Source organism: Paramisgurnus dabryanus, chromosome 9, assembly GCF_030506205.2.
Source record: "Paramisgurnus dabryanus chromosome 9, PD_genome_1.1, whole genome shotgun sequence".
Taxonomy (NCBI): Eukaryota; Metazoa; Chordata; class Actinopteri; order Cypriniformes; family Cobitidae; genus Paramisgurnus; species Paramisgurnus dabryanus.
Genome location: NC_133345.1, coordinates 6,689,225 through 6,699,496, shown reverse-complemented (window position 1 = coordinate 6,699,496; position 10,272 = coordinate 6,689,225). Strand labels below are relative to the sequence as shown.

The following is a 10,272-nucleotide window of genomic DNA, read 5'->3' as shown; positions in this document are numbered from 1 at the left end:
CTGTAACCATTTACCGATGTCATTGCGTTGCCACATTAGCCTTGAAGTGTCTCTCGAATCGAGTCAGCACTCGCTTACGGCCACACCACCCTGAGCACGCCCGCTCTCGTCTGATCTCGGAAGCCAAGCAGGGTCGGGCCTGGTTAGTACTTGGATGGGAGACCGCCTGGGAATACCAGGTGCTGTAAGCATTTAATTAATTAATTATTTTTTTATGTCATTTTTTCCCATGAATGCGTCCTTTCTGTAACCATTTACCGATGTCATTGCGTTGCCACATTAGCCTTGAAGTGTCTCTCGAATCGAGTCAGCACTCGTTTACGGCCACACCACCCTGAGCACGCCCGCTCTCGTCTGATCTCGGAAGCCAAGCAGGGTCGGGCCTGGTTAGTACTTGGATGGGAGACCGCCTGGGAATACCTGGTGCTGTAAGAATTAAATTAATTAATTATTTATGTCATTTTTCCCATGAATGCGTCCTTTCTGTAAGCGTTCTCCCATGGCATGGCGTTGCCACATTAGTTTTGAAGTGTCTCTCGAATCAAGTCAGCACTTGCTTACGGCCACGCCACCCTGAGCACGCCCGCTCTCGTCTGATCTCGTAAGCCAAGCAGGGTCGGGCCTGGTTAGTACTTGGATGGGAGACCGCCTGGGAATACCAGGTGCTCTAAGCATTTAATTAATTAATTATTTTTTTATGTCATTTTTTCCCATGAATGCGTCCTTTCTGTAAGCGTTCTCCCATGGCATGGCGTTGCCACATTAGTTTTGAAGTGTCTCTCGAATCAAGTCTGCACTCGCTTACGGCCACACCACCCTGAGCACGCCCGCTCTCGTCTGATCTCGGAAGCCAAGCAGGGTCGGGCCTGGTTAGTACTTGGATGGGAGACCTCCTGGGAATACCAGGTGCTGTAAGCATTTAATTAATTAATTATTTTTTTATGTCATTTTTTCCCATGAATGCGATCTTTCTGTAAGTGTTCACCGATGTCATGGCGTTGCCACATAAGTCTTGAAGTGTCTATCGAAGCGAGTCAGCACTCGCTTACGGCCACACCACCCTGAGCACGCCCGTTCTCGTCTGATCTCGTAAGCCAAGCAGGGTCTGGCCTGGTTAGTACTTGGATGGGAGACCGCCTGGGAATACCAGGTGCTGTAAACATTTAATTAATTAATTATTTTTTTATGTCATTTTTTCCCATGAATGCGATCTTTCTGTAAGTGTTCACCGATGTCATGGCGTTGCCACATAAGTCTTGAAGTGTCTATCGAAGCGAGTCAGCACTCGCTTACGGCCACACCACCCTGAGCACGCCCGCTCTCGTCTGATCTCGGAAGCCAAGCAGGGTCGGGCCTGGTTAGTACTTGGATGGGAGACCGCCTGGGAATACCAGGTGCTGTAAGCATTTAATTAATTAAATATTTATTTATGTCATATTTTCCCATGAATGCGTCCTTTCTGTAACCATTTACCGATGTCATTGCGTTGCCACATTAGCCTTGAAGTGTCTCTCGAATCGAGTCAGCACTCGCTTACGGCCACACCACCCTGAGCACGCCCGCTCTCGTCTGATCTCGGAAGCCAAGCAGGGTCGGGCCTCGTTAGTACTTGGATGGGAGACCGCCTGGGAATACCAGGTGCTGTAAGCATTTAATTAATTAATTATTTTTTTTATGTCATTTTTTCCCATGAATGCGTCCTTTCTGTAACCATTTACCGATGTCATTGCGTTGCCACATTAGCCTTGAAGTGTCTCTCGAATCGAGTCAGCACTCGTTTACGGCCACACCACCCTGAGCACGCCCGCTCTCGTCTGATCTCGTAAGCCAAGCAGGGTCGGGCCTGGTTAGTACTTGGATGGGAGACCGCCTGGGAATACCAGGTGCTCTAAGCATTTAATTAATTAATTATTTTTTTATGTAATTTTTTCCCATGAATGCGATCTTTCTGTAAGCGTTCACTGATGTCATGGCGTTGCCACATAAGTCTTGAAGTGTCTATCGAAGCGAGTCAGCACTCGCTTACGGCCACACCACCCTGAGCACGCCCGCTCTCGTCTGATCTCGGAAGCCAAGCAGGGTCGGGCCTGGTTAGTACTTGGATGGGAGACCGCCTGGGAATACCAGGTGCTGTAAGCATTTAATTAATTAATTATTTTTTTTATGTTATTTTTTCCCATGAATGCGTCCTTTCTGTAACCATTTACCGATGTCATTGCGTTGCCACATTAGCCTTGAAGTGTCTCTCGAATCGAGTCAGCACTCGTTTACGGCCACACCACCCTGAGCACGCCCGCTCTCGTCTGATCTCGGAAGCCAAGCAGGGTCGGGCCTGGTTAGTACTTGGATGGGAGACCGCCTGGGAATACCTGGTGCTGTAAGAATTTAATTAATTAATTTTTTATGTCATTTTTCCCATGAATGCGTCCTTTCTGTAAGCGTTCTCCCATGGCATGCCGTTGCCACATTAGTTTTGAAGTGTCTCTCGAATCAAGTCCGCACTCGCTTACGGCCACACCACCCTGAGCACGCCCGCTCTCGTCTGATCTCGGAAGCCAAGCAGGGTCGGGCCTGGTTAGTACTTGGATGGGAGATTGCCTGGGAATACCAGGTGCTGTAAGCATTTAATTAATTAAATATTTATTTATGTCATTTTTTCCCATGAATGCGTTCTTTCTGTAAGCGTTCACTGATGTCATGGCGTTGCCACATAAGTCTTGAAGTGTCTGTCGATTCGAGTCGGCACTCGCTTACGGCCACACCACCCTGAGCACGCCCGCTCTCGTCTGATCTCGGAAGCCAAGCAGGGTCGGGCCTGGTTAGTACTTGGATGGGAGACCGCCTGGGAATATCAGGTGCTGTAAGCATTTAATTAATTAAATATTTATTTATGTCATATTTTCCCATGAATGCGTCCTTTCTGTAAGCGTTCTCCCATGGCATGGCGTTGCCACATTAGTTTTGAAGTGTCTCTCGAATCAAGTCTGCACTCGCTTACGGCCACACCACCCTGAGCACGCCCGCTCTCGTCTGATCTCGGAAGCCAAGCAGGGTCGGGCCTGGTTAGTACTTGGATGGGAGACCGCCTGGGAATACCAGGTGCTGTAAGCATTTAATTAATTAATAATTTTTTTTATGTCATTTTTTCCCATGAATGCGTCCTTTCTGTAACCATTTACCGATGTCATTGCGTTGCCACATTAGCCTTGAAGTGTCTCTCGAATCGAGTCAGCACTCGCTTACGGCCACACCACCCTGAGCACGCCCGCTCTCGTCTGATCTCGGAAGCCAAGCAGGGTCGGGCCTGGTTAGTACTTGGATGGGAGACCGCCTGGGAATACCAGATGCTGTAAGCATTTAATTAATTAATTATTTTTTTTATGTCATTTTTTCCCATGAATGCGTCCTTTCTGTAACCATTTACCGATGTCATTGCGTTGCCACATTAGCCTTGAAGTGTCTCTCGAATCGAGTCAGCACTCGCTTACGGCCACACCACCCTGAGCACGCCCGTTCTCGTCTGATCTCGTAAGCCAAGCAGGGTCGGGCCTGGTTAGTACTTGGATGGGAGACCGCCTGGGAATACCAGGTGCTGTAAGCATTTAATTAATTAATTATTTTTTTATGTCATTTTTTCCCATGAATGCGATCTTTCTGTAAGCGTTCACCGATGTCATGGCGTTGCCACATAAGTCTTGAAGTGTCTATCGAAGCGAGTCAGCACTCGCTTACGGCCACACCACCCTGAGCACGCCCGCTCTCGTCTGATGTCGGAAGCCAAGCAGGGTCGGGCCTGGTTAGTACTTGGATGGGAGACCGCCTGGGAATACCAGGTGCTGTAAGCATTTAATTAATTAATTATTTTTTTATGTCATTTTTTCCCATGAATGCGACCTTTCTGTAAGCGTTCACTGATGTCATGGCGTTGCCACATAAGTCTTGAAGTGTCTATCGAAGCGAGTCAGCACTCGCTTACGGCCACACCACCCTGAGCACGCCCGCTCTCGTCTGATCTCGGAAGCCAAGCAGGGTCGGGCCTGGTTAGTACTTGGATGGGAGACCGCCTGGGAATACCAGGTGCTGTAAGCATTTAATTAATTAATTATTTTTTTTATGTCATTTTTTCCCATGAATGCGTCCTTTCTGTAACCATTTACCGATGTCATTGCGTTGCCACATTAGCCTTGAAGTGTCTCTCGAATCGAGTCAGCACTCGTTTACGGCCACACCACCCTGAGCACGCCCGCTCTTGTCTGATCTCGGAAGCCAAGCAGGGTCGGGCCTGGTTAGTACTTGGATGGGAGACCGCCTGGGAATACCTGGTGCTGTAAGAATTAAATTAATTAATTATTTATGTCATTTTTCCCATGAATGCGTCCTTTCTGTAAGCGTTCTCCCATGGCATGGCGTTGCCACATTAGTTTTGAAGTGTCTCTCGAATCAAGTCAGCACTCGCTTACGGCCACGCCACCCTGAGCACGCCCGCTCTCGTCTGATCTCGTAAGCCAAGCAGGGTCGGGCCTGGTTAGTACTTGGATGGGAGACCGCCTGGGAATACCAGGTGCTCTAAGCATTTAATTAATTAATTATTTTTTTATGTCATTTTTTCCCATGAATGCGATCTTTCTGTAAGCGTTCACTGATGTCATGGCGTTGCCACATAAGTCTTGAAGTGTCTATCGAAGCGAGTCAGCACTCGCTTACGGCCACACCACCCTGAGCACGCCCGCTCTCGTCTGATCTCGGAAGCCAAGCAGGGTCGGGCCTGGTTAGTACTTGGATGGGAGACCGCCTGGGAATACCAGGTGCTGTAAGCATTTAATTAATTAATTATTTTTTTTATGTCATTTTTTCCCATGAATGCGTCCTTTCTGTAACCATTTACCGATGTCATTGCGTTGCCACATTAGCCTTGAAGTGTCTCTCGAATCGAGTCAGCACTCGTTTACGGCCACACCACCCTGAGCACGCCCGCTCTCGTCTGATCTCGGAAGCCAAGCAGGGTCGGGCCTGGTTAGTACTTGGATGGGAGACCGCCTGGGAATACCTGGTGCTGTAAGAATTTAATTAATTAATTTTTTATGTCATTTTTCCCATGAATGCGTCCTTTCTGTAAGCGTTCTCCCATGGCATGCCGTTGCCACATTAGTTTTGAAGTGTCTCTCGAATCAAGTCCGCACTCGCTTACGGCCACACCACCCTGAGCACGCCCGCTCTCGTCTGATCTCGGAAGCCAAGCAGGGTCGGGCCTGGTTAGTACTTGGATGGGAGATTGCCTGGGAATACCAGGTGCTGTAAGCATTTAATTAATTAAATATTTATTTATGTCATTTTTTCCCATGAATGCGTTCTTTCTGTAAGCGTTCACTGATGTCATGGCGTTGCCACATAAGTCTTGAAGTGTCTGTCGATTCGAGTCGGCACTCGCTTACGGCCACACCACCCTGAGCACGCCCGCTCTCGTCTGATCTCGGAAGCCAAGCAGGGTCGGGCCTGGTTAGTACTTGGATGGGAGACCGCCTGGGAATACCAGGTGCTGTAAGCATTTAATTAATTAATAATTTTTTTTATGTCATTTTTTCCCATGAATGCGTCCTTTCTGTAACCATTTACCGATGTCATTGCGTTGCCACATTAGCCTTGAAGTGTCTCTCGAATCGAGTCAGCACTTGCTTACGGCCACACCACCCTGAGCACGCCCGCTCTCGTCTGATCTCGGAAGCCAAGCAGGGTCGGGCCTGGTTAGTACTTGGATGGGAGACCGCCTGGGAATACCAGGTGCTGTAAGCATTTAATTAATTAATTATTTTTTTATGTCATTTTTTCCCATGAATGCGACCTTTCTGTAAGCGTTCACTGATGTCATGGCGTTGCCACATAAGTCTTGAAGTGTCTATCGAAGCGAATCAGCACTCGCTTACGGCCACACCACCCTGAGCACGCCCGCTCTCGTCTGATCTCGGAAGCCAAGCAGGGTCGGGCCTGGTTAGTACTTGGATGGGAGACCGCCTGGGAATACCAGGTGCTGTAAGCATTTAATTAATTAATTATTTTTTTTATGTCATTTTTTCCCATGAATGCGTCCTTTCTGTAACCATTTACCGATGTCATTGCGTTGCCACATTAGCCTTGAAGTGTCTCTCGAATCGAGTCAGCACTCGTTTACGGCCACACCACCCTGAGCACGCCCGCTCTCGTCTGATCTCGGAAGCCAAGCAGGGTCGGGCCTGGTTAGTACTTGGATGGGAGACCGCCTGGGAATACCTGGTGCTGTAAGAATTAAATTAATTAATTATTTATGTCATTTTTCCCATGAATGCGTCCTTTCTGTAAGCGTTCTCCCATGGCATGGCGTTGCCACATTAGTTTTGAAGTGTCTCTCGAATCAAGTCAGCACTCGCTTACGGCCACGCCACCCTGAGCACGCCCGCTCTCGTCTGATCTCGTAAGCCAAGCAGGGTCGGGCCTGGTTAGTACTTGGATGGGAGACCGCCTGGGAATACCAGGTGCTCTAAGCATTTAATTAATTAATTATTTTTTTATGTCATTTTTTCCCATGAATGCGATCTTTCTGTAAGCGTTCACTGATGTCATGGCGTTGCCACATAAGTCTTGAAGTGTCTATCGAAGCGAGTCAGCACTCGCTTACGGCCACACCACCCTGAGCACGCCCGCTCTCGTCTGATCTCGGAAGCCAAGCAGGGTCGGGCCTGGTTAGTACTTGGATGGGAGACCGCCTGGGAATACCAGGTGCTGTAAGCATTTAATTAATTAATTATTTTTTTTATGTCATTTTTTCCCATGAATGCGTCCTTTCTGTAACCATTTACCGATGTCATTGCGTTGCCACATTAGCCTTGAAGTGTCTCTCGAATCGAGTCAGCACTCGTTTACGGCCACACCACCCTGAGCACGCCCGCTAGTTGGTACGTTCCAGGAAGTGTTTGGCTGCAGTAGGTGAGGAAGGCTCACCAAACGTTCAGATTTATTTTGATTTTGTTTGTTTAAATCAGTGTTTATTTTGAATAGTTAATTTTTATTTTTGTTTGTTTAAATCCCTCCTGGCAGCATACGCTGTCCGGGGGGATTTTAAGTTTGCCACATACGCTTTTTGTTTTGTTTGGTGAAAATGGACGGACACATGGAATCAACCTTGGAAATGGCAGGAGAGACACGAATGGCAAATGAAAATGGAACGAATGAACAACAACGAGATGGCAATGAAAGAGACAAAGAACAAAGAAGGTACAATTCACGAAAGGAATACTTAATAGAAGCTACGATTACAGTGGATACTACAAATGTGAATGCAAGAGCGGAGGACATTATTACGGCAGTATCGGAGAAAATTGGAAAAGGGAAAATCCTGGCGGTAAGACCCAAACAAAACAATGAATATGAGCTGACTCTAGAAAATGTGGATGATGTTGAATTGCTAGAATATGGAATAAGGATAAAAGAAGTGGAATGCGAAGTAAAGAGACTCCAAAACAGAGACTATGTCGTCTCGTTTATGCACCTGCCCGCTTACATAGACGATCATGATATTATAAATAAACTTGAAGGGTGGGGAGTTACCCCTTTGTCTAAATTAAAAAGACGTTTGTATCCGGGCACGACCATTGAAGATGGCACACGGTTCATTAAATCTCGCTTCCCTAAAGAAGTTGCATCTCTCCCGTATAGCACAAAGTTTGAAACAGCTGAAGGCCTGCAGTTCTTCAGGGTGATGCACAGCCATCAGGTTAAACTCTGTCGGCTGTGCATGTGCCCAGACCACATCATGAAAGACTGCCCTATGTTTAAGTGCTACAAATGCGAGGAGAGAGGACATTTTGCAAGAGAGTGCAAGGCGGTTAAGTGCCCGGACTGTGACAATTATTTAAACTTGTGTGAATGCTGGTTTGGCAACGATGAGACTCATGTGGGCGGGAAGGTGCATGAACGAGACAACGTGGTAGAAAAACAACAGAACGACACGAGAGACGGCGGACCTGTAATTGACGTTGACAATGGCGAACAAACGGAACAACAAGAGAAAGTACAACAGGACATAGATAATAAAACACAGAGCACTACAGATGAAATGGCAGAGGAAGAAATGAATGAATTAGCTAAAAGACAAAGTAAAGTACAAAATGAGGATTCTAAAGAACAGACGGAACAACTTAAACAGGAGGAAGGAACATGTACACCACTTGACACTTCTGACACCCTGGACGATGAGATGGATCAAGATGAAATGGATCAAGATGAGGATTTTAACAAGGATGTCAACACAATGGCTGAAGGAAAACCGAAAGTGGAGAGAAGACGACGAAAAATTAAGGTAAAGCCATGTTTGGAAGGAATAAGGAAAAAAACAACTAACAAAGACTTACTAAAAGATAAATATGTACTGCTAAAAGACTTGGATGGTATGAGCTAAAGAAATGGACTCAATGAGTGTTTTTATTTATTTATTTTTTATGGTTTTAAGTTTGGTAACTTTTAATGCCAGAGGACTCTCGGACTTTAACAAATTTGAAAAAGTGAAAGAAATGTTCAAGAATGAAGACGTGATTGTATTGCAAGAAACAAATTGGAAAGAAAAGCACATATGTGAAATAAGGAAAAGATGGAACGGTGAGATTTTATACAATAATGATGATACAAGGTTTGGCAGAGGAGTTGCTTTTTTAATAAGAGAAAATGTGAAAACTGTATGCAAGGTCATCTATAAAGATGATATTGGGAAATGTTTAGCAGTAGAAATGGAATATGAAGGCAAAAAACTGGTGGTGATAAATGTACATGCACCTACGGAGGAAAAGGAAAAGAGAGATTATTTTAATGATTTAAGGTCACTTTTAACTAACCAACAGAATGTCTTGTTAATGGGGGATTTTAATACTGTGTTAAGTAAATTAGATATGGCAGATGGAATGGTTTTTAGAAATGATATGGGAAGGAGAGAGTTAAAATCAATAATGGAAAGCAATAACTTGGTGGATGTTTGGAGAGAAAGGAATGAAAGAAGGCAATACTCAAGAAGACAAAGGGTGGGGAATTTCATGTGTCAAACAAGAATCGATTTTATTTTGTGTAAGAGGAATTTAGAGGTTTTTATTGATAATGTGAGATACGATGAAACAAGTTTAAGTGATCACAAGCCGTTATATATGCAGATTGACTGGAGTACGTTAAAGAGAGGTCCAGGCGTGTGGGTTTTAAATGCTGAGGTTTTAAAAAGTGAAGGGTATGTTTTAGATATAAAGACGCTAATTGAAAAAGAAAAAGGAAATGCAATGTATATGGAAGATAAAAGATTGTGGTGGGAAAATGTAAAATATTTAGTTAAAATTCATACAATAAAATTGTGCAGATTAATTGAGAAATGTAAGAAATACAATGGACAGGAAATAAGAGAGATTTTAGAAAAAGAGATAAATCAGGGTAATAAGGACATGTTAAAGATAAAAGAATTGGAAAATAAACTTAAAGAAATGGAAGAAAAGAAATATGAAGGTGCAAGATTAAGGAGTAAAGCTCAGTTTCTTGTTGAAGGTGAAAAATGTACAAAAATTTTCTTTGATCTAGAAAGAAGAAAAGGGAAGGCTGAAATTATAAAAGTAGTTAAAAAGGAGAATGGAGAAGAAGTAAAGAGTAATGAAGGAATTTTAAAAGAAATGAAAAGGTATTATGAAAAATTGTTTACAACTGAGGGAGTGCAGGATGAAAAAGAAGAAATGTTAGAGCAGATAACAACTAAAATAGACAAGGAAGATATGAAGGATTGTGACAAAGAGATAAGTGAAGAGGAAATTGAAAGAGCGATAAATGAATTAAACAAAAACAAAAGTCCTGGAATTGATGGGTTGGGGAGTGAGTTTTATATTGTTTTTAGGGATATGTTAACCAGTATTTTAAAGGAAGTGTACGATGAGATCTTTAATAAAGGGCAGATGAATCTAAGAATGGGTATGGGTTTGATGAAAACAATATATAAGAAAAAAGGAGAAAAAACTGAACTAAAGAATTATAGGCCGCTTACGATGTTAAACACCGATCTGAAAATTTTATCAAAAATCTTAGCAAACAGACTGAAAGAAGTGATGCCGAGAATAATAAAGACAAATCAAGCGTATGGGGTCAAAGGGAAAGACATAGCTGATACGACCCTAAGCATTAAAGATACAATTGGATACATGAAGGAGAGAAAATTGGAGGGATATGTTATAAGTTTAGATTTTGAAAAGGCTTTCGACAGGGTGGAACATGAATTTTTATTTG

At 44.2% G+C, this 10,272-nt stretch overlaps 19 non-coding genes and 9 pseudogenes across 19 annotated transcripts; all 28 read left to right on the top strand.

The window, feature by feature from the left end:
- The first annotated feature begins 72 nt into the window (after positions 1 to 72).
- Positions 73 to 191, top strand: LOC135723226 (5S ribosomal RNA). Its single transcript, XR_010522935.1, has one exon. It is a non-coding gene; the product is annotated as a 5S ribosomal RNA (ribosomal RNA).
- A 125-nt stretch (positions 192 to 316) lies between these two features.
- LOC135724998 (5S ribosomal RNA) lies at positions 317 to 435 on the top strand. Its single transcript, XR_010524653.1, has one exon. It is a non-coding gene; the product is annotated as a 5S ribosomal RNA (ribosomal RNA).
- A 120-nt stretch (positions 436 to 555) lies between these two features.
- On the top strand, positions 556 to 674 carry LOC135726681 (5S ribosomal RNA; annotated as a pseudogene).
- A 125-nt stretch (positions 675 to 799) lies between these two features.
- On the top strand, positions 800 to 918 carry LOC135726861 (5S ribosomal RNA). The gene has a single exon (XR_010525019.1). It is a non-coding gene; the product is annotated as a 5S ribosomal RNA (ribosomal RNA).
- Positions 919 to 1,043: 125 nt separating this feature from the next.
- On the top strand, positions 1,044 to 1,162 carry LOC135726379 (5S ribosomal RNA; annotated as a pseudogene).
- A 125-nt stretch (positions 1,163 to 1,287) lies between these two features.
- LOC135723225 (5S ribosomal RNA) lies at positions 1,288 to 1,406 on the top strand. Its single transcript, XR_010522934.1, has one exon. It is a non-coding gene; the product is annotated as a 5S ribosomal RNA (ribosomal RNA).
- A 125-nt stretch (positions 1,407 to 1,531) lies between these two features.
- Positions 1,532 to 1,650, top strand: LOC135725606 (5S ribosomal RNA; annotated as a pseudogene).
- Positions 1,651 to 1,776: 126 nt separating this feature from the next.
- Positions 1,777 to 1,895, top strand: LOC135726357 (5S ribosomal RNA; annotated as a pseudogene).
- A 125-nt stretch (positions 1,896 to 2,020) lies between these two features.
- On the top strand, positions 2,021 to 2,139 carry LOC135723223 (5S ribosomal RNA). The gene has a single exon (XR_010522932.1). It is a non-coding gene; the product is annotated as a 5S ribosomal RNA (ribosomal RNA).
- Positions 2,140 to 2,265: 126 nt separating this feature from the next.
- LOC135724997 (5S ribosomal RNA) lies at positions 2,266 to 2,384 on the top strand. Its single transcript, XR_010524652.1, has one exon. It is a non-coding gene; the product is annotated as a 5S ribosomal RNA (ribosomal RNA).
- Positions 2,385 to 2,504: 120 nt separating this feature from the next.
- On the top strand, positions 2,505 to 2,623 carry LOC135725509 (5S ribosomal RNA; annotated as a pseudogene).
- A 125-nt stretch (positions 2,624 to 2,748) lies between these two features.
- LOC135723574 (5S ribosomal RNA) lies at positions 2,749 to 2,867 on the top strand. Its single transcript, XR_010523272.1, has one exon. It is a non-coding gene; the product is annotated as a 5S ribosomal RNA (ribosomal RNA).
- A 125-nt stretch (positions 2,868 to 2,992) lies between these two features.
- LOC135723222 (5S ribosomal RNA) lies at positions 2,993 to 3,111 on the top strand. The gene has a single exon (XR_010522931.1). It is a non-coding gene; the product is annotated as a 5S ribosomal RNA (ribosomal RNA).
- Positions 3,112 to 3,237: 126 nt separating this feature from the next.
- On the top strand, positions 3,238 to 3,356 carry LOC135724488 (5S ribosomal RNA). The gene has a single exon (XR_010524152.1). It is a non-coding gene; the product is annotated as a 5S ribosomal RNA (ribosomal RNA).
- Positions 3,357 to 3,482: 126 nt separating this feature from the next.
- On the top strand, positions 3,483 to 3,601 carry LOC135724187 (5S ribosomal RNA). The gene has a single exon (XR_010523859.1). It is a non-coding gene; the product is annotated as a 5S ribosomal RNA (ribosomal RNA).
- Positions 3,602 to 3,726: 125 nt separating this feature from the next.
- LOC135725143 (5S ribosomal RNA) lies at positions 3,727 to 3,845 on the top strand. The gene has a single exon (XR_010524790.1). It is a non-coding gene; the product is annotated as a 5S ribosomal RNA (ribosomal RNA).
- A 125-nt stretch (positions 3,846 to 3,970) lies between these two features.
- LOC135723221 (5S ribosomal RNA) lies at positions 3,971 to 4,089 on the top strand. The gene has a single exon (XR_010522930.1). It is a non-coding gene; the product is annotated as a 5S ribosomal RNA (ribosomal RNA).
- A 126-nt stretch (positions 4,090 to 4,215) lies between these two features.
- On the top strand, positions 4,216 to 4,334 carry LOC135725967 (5S ribosomal RNA; annotated as a pseudogene).
- Positions 4,335 to 4,454: 120 nt separating this feature from the next.
- Positions 4,455 to 4,573, top strand: LOC135726679 (5S ribosomal RNA; annotated as a pseudogene).
- Positions 4,574 to 4,698: 125 nt separating this feature from the next.
- On the top strand, positions 4,699 to 4,817 carry LOC135723220 (5S ribosomal RNA). The gene has a single exon (XR_010522929.1). It is a non-coding gene; the product is annotated as a 5S ribosomal RNA (ribosomal RNA).
- A 126-nt stretch (positions 4,818 to 4,943) lies between these two features.
- Positions 4,944 to 5,062, top strand: LOC135724995 (5S ribosomal RNA). The gene has a single exon (XR_010524650.1). It is a non-coding gene; the product is annotated as a 5S ribosomal RNA (ribosomal RNA).
- A 120-nt stretch (positions 5,063 to 5,182) lies between these two features.
- On the top strand, positions 5,183 to 5,301 carry LOC135725508 (5S ribosomal RNA; annotated as a pseudogene).
- Positions 5,302 to 5,426: 125 nt separating this feature from the next.
- On the top strand, positions 5,427 to 5,545 carry LOC135723219 (5S ribosomal RNA). Its single transcript, XR_010522928.1, has one exon. It is a non-coding gene; the product is annotated as a 5S ribosomal RNA (ribosomal RNA).
- A 126-nt stretch (positions 5,546 to 5,671) lies between these two features.
- Positions 5,672 to 5,790, top strand: LOC135723218 (5S ribosomal RNA). The gene has a single exon (XR_010522927.1). It is a non-coding gene; the product is annotated as a 5S ribosomal RNA (ribosomal RNA).
- Positions 5,791 to 5,915: 125 nt separating this feature from the next.
- On the top strand, positions 5,916 to 6,034 carry LOC135723217 (5S ribosomal RNA). Its single transcript, XR_010522926.1, has one exon. It is a non-coding gene; the product is annotated as a 5S ribosomal RNA (ribosomal RNA).
- A 126-nt stretch (positions 6,035 to 6,160) lies between these two features.
- On the top strand, positions 6,161 to 6,279 carry LOC135724994 (5S ribosomal RNA). The gene has a single exon (XR_010524649.1). It is a non-coding gene; the product is annotated as a 5S ribosomal RNA (ribosomal RNA).
- A 120-nt stretch (positions 6,280 to 6,399) lies between these two features.
- LOC135726678 (5S ribosomal RNA) lies at positions 6,400 to 6,518 on the top strand (annotated as a pseudogene).
- Positions 6,519 to 6,643: 125 nt separating this feature from the next.
- Positions 6,644 to 6,762, top strand: LOC135723216 (5S ribosomal RNA). The gene has a single exon (XR_010522925.1). It is a non-coding gene; the product is annotated as a 5S ribosomal RNA (ribosomal RNA).
- The last annotated feature ends 3,510 nt before the right edge of the window (positions 6,763 to 10,272 follow it).